This window comes from Cervus elaphus, chromosome 19 (assembly GCF_910594005.1).
Source record: "Cervus elaphus chromosome 19, mCerEla1.1, whole genome shotgun sequence".
NCBI lineage: Eukaryota > Metazoa > Chordata > Mammalia > Artiodactyla > Cervidae > Cervus > Cervus elaphus.
In genome coordinates this window covers 84,069,620-84,086,981 of record NC_057833.1, presented here as the reverse complement: position 1 = coordinate 84,086,981, position 17,362 = coordinate 84,069,620, and the positions used below count along the sequence as shown (strand labels likewise).

Sequence of the window (17,362 nt, the reverse complement as noted above, 5' to 3'; positions counted from 1 at the left end):
TGGATCATACTTTTTGTTTTAAGTCTAAGAACTATTTGCCTAGTCCTAGATTCTGAAAATTTGGTATTGTTTTTCAAAAGTTTTATACTTTTGCATTTTGCATTACATCCATGATTCATTTTTAGTTAATTTTTACACACAATGTGACTTTTATCCTGACCCCCCCACCCCCCATGGATGTCCAATTGCTACAGCACCATTTGTTGAAATGGTTATCCTCCCTCCACTGACTAGATTTGCATATTTGTCAAAAATCAGTTGGACATTCTAGTAACAAGGATACACTAAGTGTCCAGATTGTGGTTTCTAATATCACTCTCCAATAAAAGGAATAGGGTTCCTTAGAGAAAATTTTGATTTTAGGGCTGTGGTGGGAAATAAATAAGATGATACTGGAGCATCTTATAGTATCAGAAAGTAAGGAAGTGATTAAAAAACAAAATACGTTGATGGAGGTATGCCAAAGGTGCAGCTGGAAGAGTTCCCAGTGGCCAAAGTTGAAACAATTTGAGCAAGAAAATAAAGTAGTATTGGATTAAAGCTCACAGTGCAAAATAAATATTCATGATTCCCTACTGAGGTAAATGATTGAATAATAAATAAATGGGAGAGAATAGACAAATCCCCTATACAGGATTCCGAATAATTGATGCAGATATTCTGACTTCAAGGAGGGGAATATAACTCCTCATTATTTCGATGTGATCTATGCATAGATCCTTTCAAAGAGTACAGTCTGGAAATAGGAGTAAAGTAACTATACAGTGGAGAAACCTGACAAGCACTAGCTTAGTCAGGTGATCAACACATCAGCAGTCATAAATCACATTGAGAATATGTATTTTTGATATGAGCTGATAAAAATAATACTTCACTTCTGTTACCTTCATCCTAATAAACATTACCACAGTCTCATTAGAAGAAAATCATTAGACAAATTGTAATATTGTGGCATCCTACAAAATATATGACCCATACTCTTCAAACCTGCAAAGGTTGTGAAAAACAAGGAAAATCTAAGAAACTGCCACGGCTAAGAACAGCCAAGGAAATGTGACAACCAGAAACTAAGGAAATCTGAGTACACTGTTACTATTAGTTAATGAGAAAGTTATCAGTATTGGTTTCCTCACTGTAACGAATGTACCATCCTAACGTACGATATTAGTTATAATGGGAACTGAGTATAAAGTATACAGGAACTCTTTGGACTATCCGCTAATTTTTCTGTAAATCAAAACTGTTCTAAAAAATAAAGTCTATTTTAAAAAATCAGTTGGGCATATTCGTATGGTTCTATTTCTGGGTTCTCTATTCTGTTCCACCTGTCTATTTGGCTATCCCTCTGCCAGTAACACACTGTCTTGATTACTCTGTGGTGTTGCCAGAGGAAAAGCTTTCTAGCAGGACTTAAAAACTGTGTGGTTTTTGCCCATTGTAAAGAGTTGTTTGTTTTCTTATTTTTGAGTTTTGAGGAAGTGCCAGTGGACTAGAGAGAAGCCCTCTAGTACCAGTGCCAGCTGCAAGAGCTCCGTGTGACTTGTGATACATAGGATCACAAAGGAAACCAAGTATTAAAATATAGTTTTCAAAATATTAAAGTAAATGTGCAGTATATTTACATATGCTTCTTTATTAATAGGTGAAATGTTAAAATCCAATGACAAATTTTATTGCCATCATAATTTCAGAGTAACAATGACCGGGAACGATATTTCAAGATATTTTTAACCACAATAAAGTTAATTGAAGATATCTGTGAATTGTATTGGTGACAAAGTCATTGATGCTATGAAACTCCTCTGGTATATTGCTTCCATTCATAATTGAAGGAAATGCTAGATTTTTAGTTACAGGTTAGTGAAAATAAAGGTGCAATTTTTTTTCTTCCTCTGAGTTCATGGCTTAATGGAATCCCATTTCTGTTCTGTGAGATTCTACAGCCTTTTCATATTTTACATTATGTGACTCATCTACCACCATTTTCTGCTCATTTGTATTAACCCCTCTGGGATGAGCTTTAGAAGGATATTGAAGGGAGAGAGGGATATTAGTGAGTACAGACTTGATTCCTGGAATGGATGCTTGCCATCTCCCCTTCCCTCCCCCCACCTAGCTGGCTGTTGCAAGCAACTCCTCAACCATAGGTACCAGCCCTACTCACAGAGGCTTGGACTCTGCGTTGGTTTCCTCCTGTGCTTTGTTGACTTATCCACAAGACCTACCCACAGCAGCAAGTTGTTCTCTCTCTATCCTCGCAAAACTTGTGCTGGGAAAATGTTTTGCTTCAGACATTCTGAATCCAGACAGGCCCTTTGAAATGTATAAGAATTCAAATTGCTTTTCAGTTTCAACCTCTATAGATCCTAGAAGGCAAACTAGAACCACATATTTAAATACCACCTTAATAAAGCACAATATTGAAGACTATGAAGACTAAGAAAAATGAGCACTCAAGTATATAAGCAACACATTGCCAGTACTGTGAAGCTAAACAATGAAGGCAATTATTTTATTAAAGCAGGGACAACTGTTTAGCCTCTGCAACATTCTTCTGTCTTTGATTCCAGTGCCTGGAGACCGGCAGTACAGTCAGACTCTTAGTGGTGAGAACGAAATGTGTTTTCTGCCTTTGGTGACACTGCTGTTTTCACCGTGTTTTCTGTGCTGTGGGACTCCTGTTGATTTCTGCTGTAGAGGTCAAGGGCAGACATGTTCCAGCTCTCTTGACGAGCTCCCAGAGGACTGGGAGTGGACTGGATTCTGGCCAGAGCCATTTATTCTTGAAGAAATTAGAAACCAGCGGGATATGGCTCTGCTTATTCAGAAGGAGTAAGAAATAAACTAGTATGTGACAGGGCAAGGAAGTTTATCTCCATCTAGACAAACTTTCATTTTTATAGGTCTATAGAGGTATAAAGGTGATCAAATGAAGACCAGGAGAGAAGATATGGCTGGTAGTAAACTGAGAGGTGGGGATGGGGCGAGGGAAGGAGGAAGAAAGAGAGAGAGAGAGAGACTGATAAGGCAAGTTTCTATCCAATAAAGGTTGTTTTCATGTAGAGTTAGGATTCTTTCCCCTTATTCTCTCTCATAGTTCTTTTTCTTTTTAAATGAAGAAACTTTAGAATACGTGAAGCATACAGAAAAGTAAAGTTATAATATACGTATTATATAACATCCATGTTGTCACCACCCAGATGGGACAAGTGTGATAGATACCTGAAAGGAGACAGAAGCCCTGATGAGTCTATGAAGATGACCCAAGAGAAGATGCCTGCTAACCATCTCCCTGGCTCAGAGAATGTGAAGCCACCCAATCAGGTAGGAACTGCTCTATCCCCTTCCTCCTCTTGCTGTCAAGCCCCTACCATTAGGGTGGAGAGTAAGACGGCAGCTGTTAAGTGATGAATGAGGAAGACAGGTAGGAAGAGCTGACAGCAGGAGAACCCATTCCCCTTTTCTACTGCAGGCTGCTAACCCCACAGTTGGTGGAGGGGAGAAGGTTTACCACTAAGTGAAGTTGTGAGTTTTGATTATTTCAGGGGATTTTACATTCTGATGCTAAACTGAGACTGTGTTTGTGACTGAAAATAACTGTAGGATTGTTCCTTATTTAAGAGGGAACAGAAAAGCCATGGGGCTCATTGAGTTTTTGTTCAGGAATGGGGAAGGTGACTTCCACTGAATAAATGTGTAAAGGAAACAGAAAGAGACAAAGCCAAGTTGAATTTCATTGCCAGGTGTCGTACTTGTTCCACATACCATATGGAAAGCATTTCGCTAAATCTAAGATGCCTCTGATACTAAGGAAAGCTATAATTTTATTTATTTATTTATTTATTTTTCATTTATCTTTATTAGTTGGAGGCTAATTACTTTACAATATTGTAGTGGTTTTTGCCATACATTGACATGAATCAGCCGTGGATTTACATGTGTTCCCGATCCTGATGCCCCCTCCCACCTTCCTCCCCATCCCATCCCTCTGGGTCTTCCCAGTGCACCAGCCTTGAGCACTTGTCTCATGTATCCAACCTGGGCTGCTGATCTGTTTCACCCTTGATAATATACATGTTTCAATGCTATTCTCTCAGATCATCCCACCCTCGCCTTCTCCCACAGAGTCCAAAAGTCTGTTCTGCACATCTGTGTCTCTTTTTCTGTCCTGCATATAGGGTTATCGTTACCATCTTTTTAAATTCCATATATATGCATTAGTATACTGTATTGGTCTTTATCTTTCTGGCTTACTTCACTCTGTATAATAGGCTCCAGTTTCTCCATCTCATTAGAACTGATTCAAATGAATTCTTTTTAACGGCTGAGTAATATTCCATGGTGTATATGTACCACAGCTTTCTTATCCATTCGTCTGCTGATGGGCATCTAGGTTGCTTCCATGTCCTGGCTATTATAAACAGTGCTGTGATGAACATTGGGGTACACGTGTCTCTTTCAGATCTGGTTTCCTCGGTGTGTATGCCCAGGAGTGGGATTGCTGGGTCATATGGCAGTTCTATTTAAGGAAAGCTATAATTTTAGATGCCACTTAGAACAAAAAAAATTTCTATCCATGATACATCAAAATTAAGGCAAGGGGATTTCCCTGGTGGTCCAGTGGTTAAGACTCTGTGCTCCCATTGTAGGGGGTGCTGGTTTAATACCTGGTCAGGGAACTACTTGCCTCAATGGAGCCCCATTGCAACCAAATATACATTGAAAAAATTAACAACAACAACAAAAACAAACACCCCCCAATATTAAGGCAAAAATCAATAATGAAAAAAAAAATCAATAATGAACAATATACCAAGTTTTAAATAGGCAGGATCAGAAATATTGACTTTTCTTTTTGCTTTAGGCTTCAGTATATCTTGGATGGCACTGTTACTCATCTTTATCTAAAAATGTGACTGTTTCTTTCATTTTTTGGCATTACTTCATTTTTGAAAAATATTCATTAAAATATATTTACCTTGACATTTGAGGTTTCTTGTCACTCAATTAAAATTTTCATCGTAGACAAGTGCCTCACTCATCTACTTCTCTATCTCTGAGAGACAGAGATGGGGGAAGAAAAAAAAAATAAAAAGGGAAGAAAGAAAGGAAAAAGAATGAAAGATTCTTTTGCTTATTTTCTTGCCCATGTAATTACAAATGGGAGGAATAGTTTCATTAATTTCTCAGAGATCTCATTAAAATTCTTGCTGGGAATTATTAGAGATGGTCTAACTGATAACCCCAGATAACAGTGAGTAGAGGAGCTCTAATAAATTTGAGAAGACTCCCATTTACTGCCTGGATGACAAAAGTCCACAATAACCCACTAAAATGGGGCTCTCACGGCTGCTGATGTTAAAGTAGGAAGCAGAATTTTTGTTGTTTATTTCCTCATTCCTGCCATTTAAGGAAATTCCCTCTAGTTCCAATGAAAGTGTAGAAGGAGATTTATGACACTTGTGTGTAATGATAATACCTGGTTTACAGCCCTCTACCATTTCCATCACCTCACTTCATTCTCGTCATATTTCTCATTCAATTCTCAAAACGACCGCAGGGTGTAGGCAGGGAGGGTATTGCCCTATTTTATGGACAAGGTATCAGTCTCATTTTTCAGGTGAGGCTGACCCGAGTCACCTGATGAACTGCTACTGAATAGGAAGCAGAACCTTGATCTTTCTGCTTCCAGACGGGTCCCTTTCCTTTACAGAGTTGTATGCCACTGAAGACAGGCAGATAGGTATTCTTAAGTGGCTGTGTTTGAGGAATTGCAGCTATAATCCGAGCTGGTTAGCAGCTGATCTCCTTGAGGCTATATCCAGTCTCCTAATGCTGTTTCATATTAAACAGGTTTGAGAGTGAGTCATCTGGCTGGCACAAACCAACCGAGCGATTGCTTCAGCCCGCTTGGAAACTCCACGTCCTCCCTTGCCTGGGGGAAGCAGACTCTGTGCAAGCCTCAGCTGTAAAACCGCAGCTGCTCTGGGGCCAACTCTGTGCTTCACTTTTGTAATTTCAAGCTTCGTTGAACATTCACTCATTTCCCCCTTCCATGCGTATGTGGTTTGGTACAGTGTTCTCTTTTGCTCACACCCGTCTACACACATTTTCCTTTGCATAGGTGATACTGGAGTAGAAAGGAAGACACAACCTCCCCACAGAGCTCTCAGTCAAAAAAGGCACTCAAGTGGGATGCTTGCTACCTGCCCCCTGGGTGGGTCCTGGAGGTGGTGGGATTTTGAGCAGTTTGAGGAGGGAATTTGGATCTTCTGCTTCTTCTTGTCTGGGACTGAGGTTTAGGTTGCTCTTGGTCATCAATCTGGGAGCTAGAGAATGTCCCCTCCTAAGCCCCACTGACCTTACTGCTGAAAGAGCACTTATCTGTCCTTAAGTGAGAGGTAAACTAGTGACCTCTCCCTCAGTTGCCACCCCATGCCTTACAGAGAGGTGTGACATAGCACTTGGTAAAGTTTTATTGTGCTATTTTACGTTAAATGACTGTTTTCTCTATTGGACTCTGAGCATCTAGAGGGCAGAGACCATGTCTTATACTGTAATCCCCTTAGAGCAGGGCTACTTTGTAGCAGCCAGTTTTATCACAGTGTGGCATCCAAGGGTAAAACATGATCCCAACTGCAAAGAAGTTCATAAAGTCTCCAAGAGACCATGGGCTGAAATTACTGTCACATACACACACATACCCTGTGCTTCTCTGTCCTTCTCAGGTCTGTTCATTGACCCACATGCTACCATTTTTCTCACCACCTCAACTCCAGACTCATTCAGTTTCTCCCTCCTCTCTCTCTCCTTCCCCCCACTCCCCTTCCTTGCTCCTGCAGATCTCTGATCTCCTCTGCCCCAGTTCTTTTTGGCTTAATTCTTTATTGTTTCCCCTGAATTCTTTCCATCTTCTTTGTCACCCATTTTCCTGATCAGCACAGCACAGCTCCAGAAGTATGTGAACAGAAACCTCCATAAAAGGGCTGGAAGTGTTGATAGAGGGGGAGGAGGAGGCTGCGAAAACATGTTTGTTAGTATTTTTGTCCCTGTCATATTTACTTTTGTTTCCTCAGCACTTAGCTTTGCATTTAGCACATATTAGGCTTTCAGTAAATGATTCATGAATGAATGAAGGATTGTTAGCCTTTACCCCAGTGTATCACCAAAGCTGCTCATGAGTTCCACCCCTTTTAAGGAGAGACTGGCAGATCAGTAGTTTTTGTCTCATAAATCAGTAGGGTTTGGCCATAACTTTTTGGCTGCTTTTAATCTTGCAGGCTTCACTGGTAGCTCAGATGGTAAATAATCTGTCTGCAATGCAGGAGACCTGGGTTTGATCCCTGGGTTGGGAAGATTCCTTGGAGGAGGGCATGGCAACCCACTCCAGTATTCTTGCCTGGAGAGTCCCCATGGACTGAGGCGTCTGGTGGGCTACAGTCCATGGGAGTCACAAAGAGTCACGATCCTGTAGGCAGAGGTGTCAGACTCCCTGGAGCCATCCTCCATCAGGAGGGGACTAATTCTTCCCAAGCCTTCTCATGCCTAGATGCCCAGGTCACTGGCTTCCCAGGTGGTGTGTGGGGCTGAGAAGCCTTGATATATGGGTGTACAGGGTCTTGATCCTGCCAGCCCCGTTTCCTGGGACCAGGCCCATGCTCCCAGATCCCCTGTGCCTCAGTGAGCAGAATGCTTCAACAAACCTCATCTACCTGGTGCCCCTCACTCTTTGGACCCCAATTCTTTAAATGAGTTCTTCCTGTGACCCCTAAACTCCTGGCCGGTAAGTGGGCTGAGTCTGTTGCATTGGCTCAGATTTTTGTCTTTTTAAAAAAATATATTGTTTATTTTTAAAAGACTTTATTGAATTTGTTATAGTATTATTTTTATGTTTTTTCATTTTTGCCCACAAGTCATGTGCAATCTTAGCTCCCCGACCTGGGATTTAACCCACAACCCCTGTATAGGAAGTTGTAACAACTGGACCACCAAGGAAGCCTCAGATTTTTGTCTTTTATTGTTGATCTCTACTGGACCCACCTCTACGCCCATCTCTGGCTTTTTTGCCCTGAATTTTTTTTCCCCCTGTTTTACAATCCCCTAGCAACCATTTTTTTAACTCTGCTGGATGCAAATGTTGACAGTCTTCTTCTTATAAGATGGTGGGTCTCTACTCTAGAGAGCCATGGCTTGAAGTGGAGAAGGATGAGGAAAACAGTGCCTGCCATCTGAACAGCAAGACCTACATGTTATGGACTTGATTTGAAGGTTAGCATTCATACATTTTGGCGAGAATATTAGTTATAAGTGACTTTTTATAGGTTGACATTAAGAAGTATTTCTACATTATGATAAAGGAAGAAAAGTGATATAAGATGGATGGAGAGTTAGGTCGAAGAGGAGATAATTCCCTTGAGACATTATGATGACTCTTTAAAAAGACAAGGCACCAGCATAGTACTGAGAGGAGAAATGTTTGTTGGATAATAAAGTTCTAAATTATTCCAGGATAGAGTCCTCTAAGTTCTACTGCTCCAACTTTGCTCCAAATCCAACTGGGAGGTGAATTGGCTCTATTTAAATCCAAGTAGAGTTTACTTATAGGGATGTGCTTTTGCTCAGTCATTAAATATTAGCCAGAGCCCTGCGAAAAAGCTTAAGATTACCTGGATAATATCAGTACTAGTAGAATTTTTATTTTATTAATATTTATTTTACACAAAACACTGTTCATTGTTTCCAGTGCTTCATTTGTAAATAAGGTTTTCTGTTCTCCTCCTGAATGGATCTATAAAAGACAGTGGTAAAATACCGGTTTAATGGATAGCACATAGGGCCCAAGTAGGTGAGACAGTGAAAGCAGATGAGAGAGAGATTAGAATAAAATAGAGGGACTCAGGGGTTAGCACGCTGAAGGAGGTCAAAGAGTAGTTGTTTTTGTTTGTTCTTCTTTTTTTTTTTCATTGATTTTTATTAGTTGGAGGCTAATTACTTTACAATATTGTAGTGGGTTTTGTCATACATTGACATGAATCAGCCATGGAGTTACGTGTATTCCCCATCCCGATCCCCCTTCCCACCTCCCTCTCTACCCAATTCCTCTGGGTCTTCCCAGTGCACCAGGCCCGAGCACTTGTCTCATGCATCCAACCTGGGCTGGTGATCTGTTTCACTATAGATAATATACATGTTTTGATGCTGTTCTCTCAAAACATCCCACCCTCTCCTTCTCCCACAGAGTCCAAAGTCTGTTCTGTACATCTGTGTCTCTTTTTCTGTTTTGCGTATAGGGTTATCATTACCATCTTTCTAAATTGTTTGTTTGTTCTTCTTAAAAGAGAGAACTGGAAAATGGACAGGTAATGGGTTTTGGTGGGATATTAGACTTCAAGTTGGCAGAACTGAAATAGCTCTGAGTAATGATTATGTTCAGAGTGAAGCCGCAGGAGTGACTGGTGAAGAGGAGAGGAGGTAAAAGTCACCTGTAACCTTGGCAAGACTTGGGGAACAGAGAGTGAGGGCCAGTGAATGTGGAGGGAGTGACAGAGAGAAGGCTAGATGACAACTATCACTACAACAAAGGCAGAGAGTGTTTCTAGATGAATGAAGAGTAAGTGTTTGGATATGTTTATAGGGCACCAGAAGGATAAATATGTTCCTTTCCCCAAATAATAATGGGGTGTGTAAAGAATGGAAGAATAAACATCCTCACTCCCTGGGGCCTGCAGGAATGGCAGTATCCTTCAACAAGTGTTATGTTTCAGTTAAGGCAGGAGGGCAAAGGAGCCCAAGGAAGGTCTTACATTATAGAGAAGGGAGTTTGTGAATGAATTAGGGGTCCAGAGGGACAGTAGGAAGGGTAAGTTGTGTGGGAGGGAAAAGTAAGAAGATGAGCCAGAGAAGCGTGGAGGTCATAGTAACAGAAACAGGTCATCAGAGGAGCTAGTCTTCAGGGTGGAAACAAAGCTTGCCAGTAGTGGAGAGATAGGTAAAGCTGAATGAACTAGTCTGGATGATCTGTTTGGGCCTCTGGCATTAGGGGTTTCTAAGCTCATGCAGAGAGGGTGCCGGGTGCTATCTGAGGCTAGGTGCTGCCCACCCTCATGGTCTTGTCAGCAGCAAGAGCCCTCTGTCCAGGGCACCAACGGTTTGCAACATGGCTATATGGTTGTGTTTCAGCATGAACCAACCTCAAAAAAGGAGGGTAGGGACTTCCCTGGTAGCCCAGTGGCTAAAACTCCATGCTCCAACTGCAGGGGGCCCAGGTTTGATCTCTGGTCAGGGAACTAGATCCCACACATGTGTGTTAAGTTGCTTCAGTTGTGTCAGACTCTTTGGGAACCCATGGACTGTAGCCCTCCAGGCTCCTCTGTCCATGGGATTCTCCAGGCAAGAATACTGGAGTGGGTTGCCATTTCCTTCTCCAAGATCCCACATGCCACAGCTAAAGATCCCACAAGCTACAATGAAGATTAAAGATCCTGCGTGCCACAGTTAAGACCTGGCACAGCCCAATAAATAAACAAACAAATAAATAAATAAATATTTAAATAAATAATATTCAAACAAATATTAAAAAATAAATATTTTAAAAAATAAAAAGAAAGTAGAATTGTCAGACCTGAATCAAAGGAACAGAACTATACATGCTCCTAGGCCTCCTGGGGACGTGTATCTAATGGTGGGTCCTGACAAGCTAGCTAAGCCACCCTCATGTTGCTGACACACCCTTGTCCCTGGTGTCCCCTCAGAACCATTTGGGCCTCAGCCACAAAGTCCTCAAGTTTAGGAGACAGAAGAAATTAGCACCTAAACTCCTTGGCCTTCCCAACAAGTGACCAGGAAATAAAACTGCTCCCGAGAGTCTTCATCATGATGACAGTGAGTCTCCCCAGCACTGCTTCCCTTTGCTAGGGTGACCACCCCTCACCCAACCCTCTACTAGACAGGGGGTCAGTTGCTGGAGATTTAGATATGAAGCTGAGAATTTGGTCAAAGAGGGAAAAACTATAAATTCAAGTTTGGGGAAAAATTGATATTAAATTAAGACAGAAATAGCAGGAAGATAAATGCCATGCTGAATCAACTAGTGGCTGATCTAATCTTTATGTAACTCAGATGTCAGCTGCAGTCACCCTGCTCTTAGTATCTGTTAGGATTGGCTCCAGCCCATCCTGGTGGCTCAGATGGTAAAGAATCTGCCTGTAAAGTGGGAGACCTGGGTTTGATCCTTGGGTTGGGAAGATCCCCTGAAGGAGGGCATAGTGACCCACTCCAATATTCTTGCCTGGAGAATCCTCATGGACAGAGGAGCCTGGTGGGCTACAGTCCATGGGATTGCAAAGAGTTGGACATGACCAAGTGACTAAGCACATTCTGGGGAAGTTCCGTGCCCTCCTGGAGTTTCTACACTGCCCCTCCTGCTGTGTGTCTGAGTTCTTCTCCACCCACAAGTGATCCTGGTCACAGAATCTAGTTCTTTCTCCTTAGTTTCCTCCTAAAGCACCACTCATAGAAGTTAGCAGCGCTTTGGTGAGTTTTTGCTGTTGGCGTTCCAGATACACACTAGACAGTGGGTGACAAGAGTTAACATCAAATAAGCCTGTTTGAAAAACCCCCTACACCATTTCTCCCAGCTCCCAGATTCCAGATTCCCACCATATTGCCTAAGTCTCTTTCTCCTCTCCTCTTTCTGCCATCTTCTTCCTCTTTCAATCTCTCCACTCCAAGTCCCTTTCCATTTTTTTGAGCAGAGGCGTCTATCTGCTTCCTTGATAACTCCTGTCAATCCCTGTCCCAGGGCTCACCCTTTATCTCTACCTGACTTTTCAAGATATTTTCCTATGCATGGTAGTTGCTTCTCTAGGAGGAATTCTGGAGCAAGCTGGCTAGAAGGTTTTCCTTACTTCTCTGTTTTTATTGCCCCAATTGGAAGACAACTGACTCCCAGAATCTGTGATGGGGCTTAACCTACAGGTACATTTTAAGTGGTTCCTTATTTGATGGGTTGGAGGAGGGGTCAGTAAACAGCACTGGGCTGTTGCCATGACCTTCTCAACCAGGGCTTGGTTCTCACACATTCTCAACTTTGTGGCCCCCTGAGCGACTGTGGGGACTTCCAGACCACCTGTGTGTTTTTCTTGAAAAATGCATCAGCCTGTCTCTTATTCACTCTCTTTCAGGTAACAGACTGGTCCTCCCTCAGTGTTCTCTCTCTCTCTTTTTCTCTGCACTCTTAGCTCAGAGATAGATACCTTCCTCCTTTCTCTCCAGTAGAACAGACACAAAGCAGCTCTTTGTCTAGGGCTTGAAAACTCAGTGTCTCTTTTCACCTAACTGGAAGGAAGTATTTTTCCATTCACTTCATTTTCTTATTGGAAATTTTGCTAACTGGATCCGAGGAGCTTAGTTTGCACACAAGGTTGTTCATTAATTAACAGCCTCCAGGCCAGGTTGTCCTTATCAGGACTTAATATCTAACGCAGCACCAGCTAAACCGGAAAGAGTGCTAGAAATTGCTGGTAGCTACTGGTCTGCTGGGAAAGGACCTCCACAGTGGTAGCAACTCTTTTTCTGGGTTGGAAGCTATTTTGAAGACAAAGACCCTCCAAGAACTGTACCTGAAATATTTGGGGATCCTTGACAGGGGTTGGGGATGGCCACCACTTTGCCAGTTGCTTGTCAAGACAAAGTAAAACAAATGCCTCAAGTTTCTGAGAACACAGAAAACAGTCAAAAGAGGTTTTTTAAAAGTATTTTTTCCAAACAAGTCTCTTTTTATTTTCTACTCAAGAAAGCACTAAGTAATTGCCAGCTATTGCCTCACTGGTTTCTCCATCCTCTGCTATCTGGTTGTGATTATGTGATTTTGCTCCCTGATATTAATCCTATGATTATGCTATATTAATTGGCAAAGGAGACTTTGCAGATATAATTAAGGTTACTAATCAATTCACCCTAAAATAGGGGTATTATCCGAGAGGGTTCAGTGTAATTATGTGAGCCCTTAAGCTGAAGGCAGAAGGGCAAGGCAGAGAGATTTCAAGCATGAGAAGGATTTAATGTGTTGTTGCTGGCTCTGAGATAGAGGGCCATGTGCACGGACCAGGAAGAGGCCTTTTGGAGCTAAAGGCAGCTGACAGTCAGCAGAGAAACAGAGACCTTAGTCCTGCAAAAGCAAGGGACTGAATTCTGCCAACAACCTGAATGAGCTTGGAAATGGATCTTCCCCAGAGCCCGCAGAAAGGAATGCAGCCTGGCTGACACCTTGACTTGAGCCTTGTGAGACCCTAAGCAGAGAATTCAGTTCACTTCTGCCATGTGCAGACTTCTGACCTAGAGAAACTGTGAGACAAATCTGTGTTGGTTTAACCTTCAAAGTTTGTGAAAATCTGTTGCAGAAATAGAAAATGATTACAAGGGGTTTATTTATTTATTTATTTTTGCTCAAAAGTTGTGAGTAGCAGAGACCCTTCTTGCTTAGGAGCAGCTAAATAAGTAAGGATCTTCATAGCAAAGTTCCAGATTGGTCACTGTGCTCAAGGGGGTGAGGCGGCTGGGCCTCTTGTTTTCTAATCTGGATCTGTGCAGTCCAATATGGTAGTCGTGAGCCATGGATGGTTTAAACTGAAGTGTAAATGAGTTGAAATTAAATAAAATTTTAAAGTTTTTTTCCTCTGCTGTATTAGCTATGTTTTAAGTGTTCAACATCACTATGTGGCTAAGGGCCATTGAACTGGAAGGCACAAATACAGAACATTTCCTTCATTACAGAAAGTTCTGTTGGGCGGTTCTGGTCTAGATGAGTAACAGTGATAACATTCAATGACAACTGTGGTTTTTCTCATTTGGGGCACAGAGAGATAGGATTCCTGTACTCTCTTGTAGAATTTTTACAGAGCAGAATGCAGGCAAATTTCTCTCAACTGCAGCAAGAAAATGTTTGAAGTTTGTGAAAACTTTCATGTCTCTACTTTTCTTCCTTATCACTTGCATAAATTTTCTCTTGGAGATAGAAAGCCCTGAATTTGCAGTAGAATACTCTAGAAATACCAGTGACAGTGAATCAGGGCACATTTTTTTCCCAGATGAAGGACGAGTTACCATATGACGTATGGCCATAAGGCCCCTGACTTTGACTGCAGGATTTTCTAAGGGTCTCTTGTACAGTAAAACAAGGTTGCTACTGGGGCAGATCAATAAGATCATCCCCTGAAGCAAACAAACCCCCCAAAGCTATTGCTATAGTTAGACTGGCCTCTTTATGTTGGTTTCCAATGCCCCAAAGTGACACTAACTAAAGAGGAAAAGAGGCTTATTCTCCAGGAGACTGAAGCATCTTTTGCCTCAGGCTTAAACAACAAAAGTTGAGACATAAGACTTGGTGGCCAGGACTTACCTGGTGGTCCAATGGTTAAGACTACACCTTCCAGTGCAGGGGGTTTGGGTTTGAGCCCTGGTTGGGGAGGTAAGATCACACACGTTTTGCAGTCCAATAATCAGAATATAAATAACAAAAGCTGATATTATAACAAGTTCAATAAAGACTTTGAAAAAAGTTGTCTTTAACAAAAGACTTCGGGGCCAGAGCACATATGTGCCTGCACGTTTAGTTGCTCCAGTCACGTCTAGCCCACCAGGCTCCTCTTGTCCAGGCAAGAATACTGGAGTGGATAGCCATTTCCTTCTCCGTGAGATCTTCCCAACCCAGGGATTGAACCTGGGTCTCTGGACTGCAAGTAGATTCTTTACTGTCTGAGCCACTTGGGACTCAATCGTAACTGGTGATCAGGGACTAAAGCTTGTAGGTGATGCAGTTGGAGAGGTGTGGCACAGGCCAAGAGAAAAGAACCTGGCTTTGGGGTTAGAAGACCTGAGTCTGAATCCTGTAGCCATATTGCTGTGTTACCCTGAGCTAGTTAAGGAACCTTTGTGAGCCTTACTTTTTTCATCTTGGACACAGATGAAACAATTGGAGGATAATAATCTCTGATTCTTGGGGTTGTTGTATGGTTATTATGAGGACTAAAGGAGAGAATTGCATACAATGTCTGGAGCACAGGGGTTGCTCAGGTAATAGTAGCCAGTGTGGGTACTCACACATGTGTCAGCCCCAGGTTACATCAGGAAAGACCATTCACCCGATACCCTGGCCAGTCATATGTAGTCTTGTCTCTATTCCTGCCCTAATCCTCGCTCCTATGGCCAGAGCCTCACATGAGGCAATTCAACACTTGCACTCCCCACCAAGAATCCTACAATTTGAAACATCCCACTTACTCACCTCTATTCGGTACATTCCTCTGAACATCTGATTCCTTGCAGTCCTCCATATCACTAATACCAGCAGTCCATCATTTCACCAAGAAGAGAGAAGCAGCCAGAATAGAACTTCCACAAGCTCTCACCACCACATCTACCCATCTCTGGCATCTGTGCACAGATGCTGCCTTTCTTCCTGCCGTGATGGGTGCACTGTCTGTGCTTCTGGGTAAGTCAGCCTTGCCACTTCTGCACTGGATCCAGCCCCTCTTCCCTACTCTAAATTTCACTCCTGCAATTGCCCTTCTCCTGAACCTTTAAGTTTTTTCTTTTTCACTGGATCATTTTCATTGCATCAAATATACCTTAACGTTTATCATACATAAAAACTCCTCCTCGATCCTTATCTTTTGTTATCTGCTACCTCTTTTCTCTGCTCACTTTATAGTGTCCTTCACTGGTGTTTGCTCATCACCCTGAATTCTAAATGTCAGAGTGTCTCAGGGTTTGCTTCTCAGAACTCCATTCTTCTCTGCCTATACTCATTCCCAGGGGATGGACACAGTTCCATGACTTTAAACACCTTCATCTTGCTGCCAGATTTGTAGGCCCTCCCTGGACCGCTCCCCTGAACTGCAGAACACAAAACTAGGCACCTGCTTAACATCTCAACTGAATGCCTGTTAGGCATCTTAACCTTAATATGTTCAAAAATGAACTATTGATTTTCAGCTCCCGACTCCCAAACCTGCTCCTTCCACAGTTGTCTCTGAATTCAATACATGGAACTCTGTTCTTTCATTTGCACACACGTAAAAATTTCAGTTTCCCCTTTGTCTCTTCTTTTTCTCTCACATACCGCATCTAGTCCATCAGAAAGCAAAGTGAGATCAAGAATCCTGAAAGGCTGTTTCAACCAGGTCAGAGAAAATTCCTAGTCACCAAACAATACTCCCCTCCAGTGACGAGAATTATTACATAACGTAGGTGTGTTCAGTCTTAATTCAGCAGATATATTTGGAACATTTATCACACTCCAGGCAATGTTCTAGGTGCTAGGGATATAACAATGAACAAAACATTTCATGGAGCTTACCTTCTGCCAAAGGGAGACAGAAAACTTGTCAGATGGTTAAGGAGAAACACTTTTAGGGTAAGGAGATGTAAAAGTGAAAGCAGGAGGCTGTTTCAGGTAGGGTGGTCATCTGTGACTTCTGCAGTAAGATGCCAGTTAAGCATAGATATTTAAGCATTAAGCAGAGTGAGCCATGCAGATATCTGGAAATAAATGATTCAAGCAGGAAGGGGATATGCAGAGGTCTTAAGGTGAAAGCATTCTTGGGGTATCCCAGGAGTAGGATGAAAGAACCTGTAGGGTGAGTGAGGAGGGTATTGGGCTACAGTGAGATTAGAGAATAGGGGTAGAGCATGCAGTCCAAGAAAGACATCTGGGCTTTTATTCTAAGAAGTAGGAAGCCAATGGAGATACATAATGATCCTTTACATTTAAAAGGATCAGCCTAATATCCTTATCATATTTACCAATACTGGACTTTAGCAGGGAGACAGTGGAAACCAGGAGACTGCTTAGAGGGCCTAGTCTATTACCCAGGTGCAGGAAGATGGTACCCATTTAAAATGGTTACGGTGGATGTGGCAGGAAGTACTGAATTTAGAATTCATTTTGAAGGTAGAGCTGACAGGGTTTGGTGAGTATATGGTAATAGGTACACAATTTATATTTGTTGAGTGATGAATACACAAAATATTCTGGGGGTATGTGTGTGCATGCATGCTCAGTTGTATATGACTCTTTGCAACCCCATGGACGGTAGCCTGCCAGGCTCCTCTGTTTCTTGGAGTTTTCCAGGCAAGAATACTGAAGTGGGCTGCCATTCTCTGGGGGTGAGGCAGGACATTTTCCTGACCTGGATGAAATATCCCAGCCATTGACAGTCCACCCTCTGTTTTCTCTCATGCTTATATGCAGCCATCTGATGACTGACACTTTGTTCCCTATCTAGGGAGGGATGTCCTGAACATTGAACACTGCGATATTGTCACTGGAAAATATCTAAAACTCTTAGTAATTGGGATTCTG

The 17,362-nt window shown here is 42.2% G+C and overlaps 1 long non-coding RNA gene across 2 annotated transcripts in view; it reads left to right on the top strand.

Annotated features, from left to right (window-relative positions):
- The first annotated feature begins 2,698 nt into the window (after window positions 1-2,698).
- The window catches only part of LOC122676151, a 68,235-nt gene continuing 53,571 nt past the window's right edge, over window positions 2,699-17,362 (top strand). For both annotated transcript variants that reach the window (XR_006335449.1, XR_006335450.1), the window contains exons 1-2: window positions 2,699-2,847; window positions 3,201-3,324. This is a non-coding gene — a long non-coding RNA (uncharacterized LOC122676151). The remainder of the gene's footprint in view (window positions 2,848-3,200; window positions 3,325-17,362) is intronic.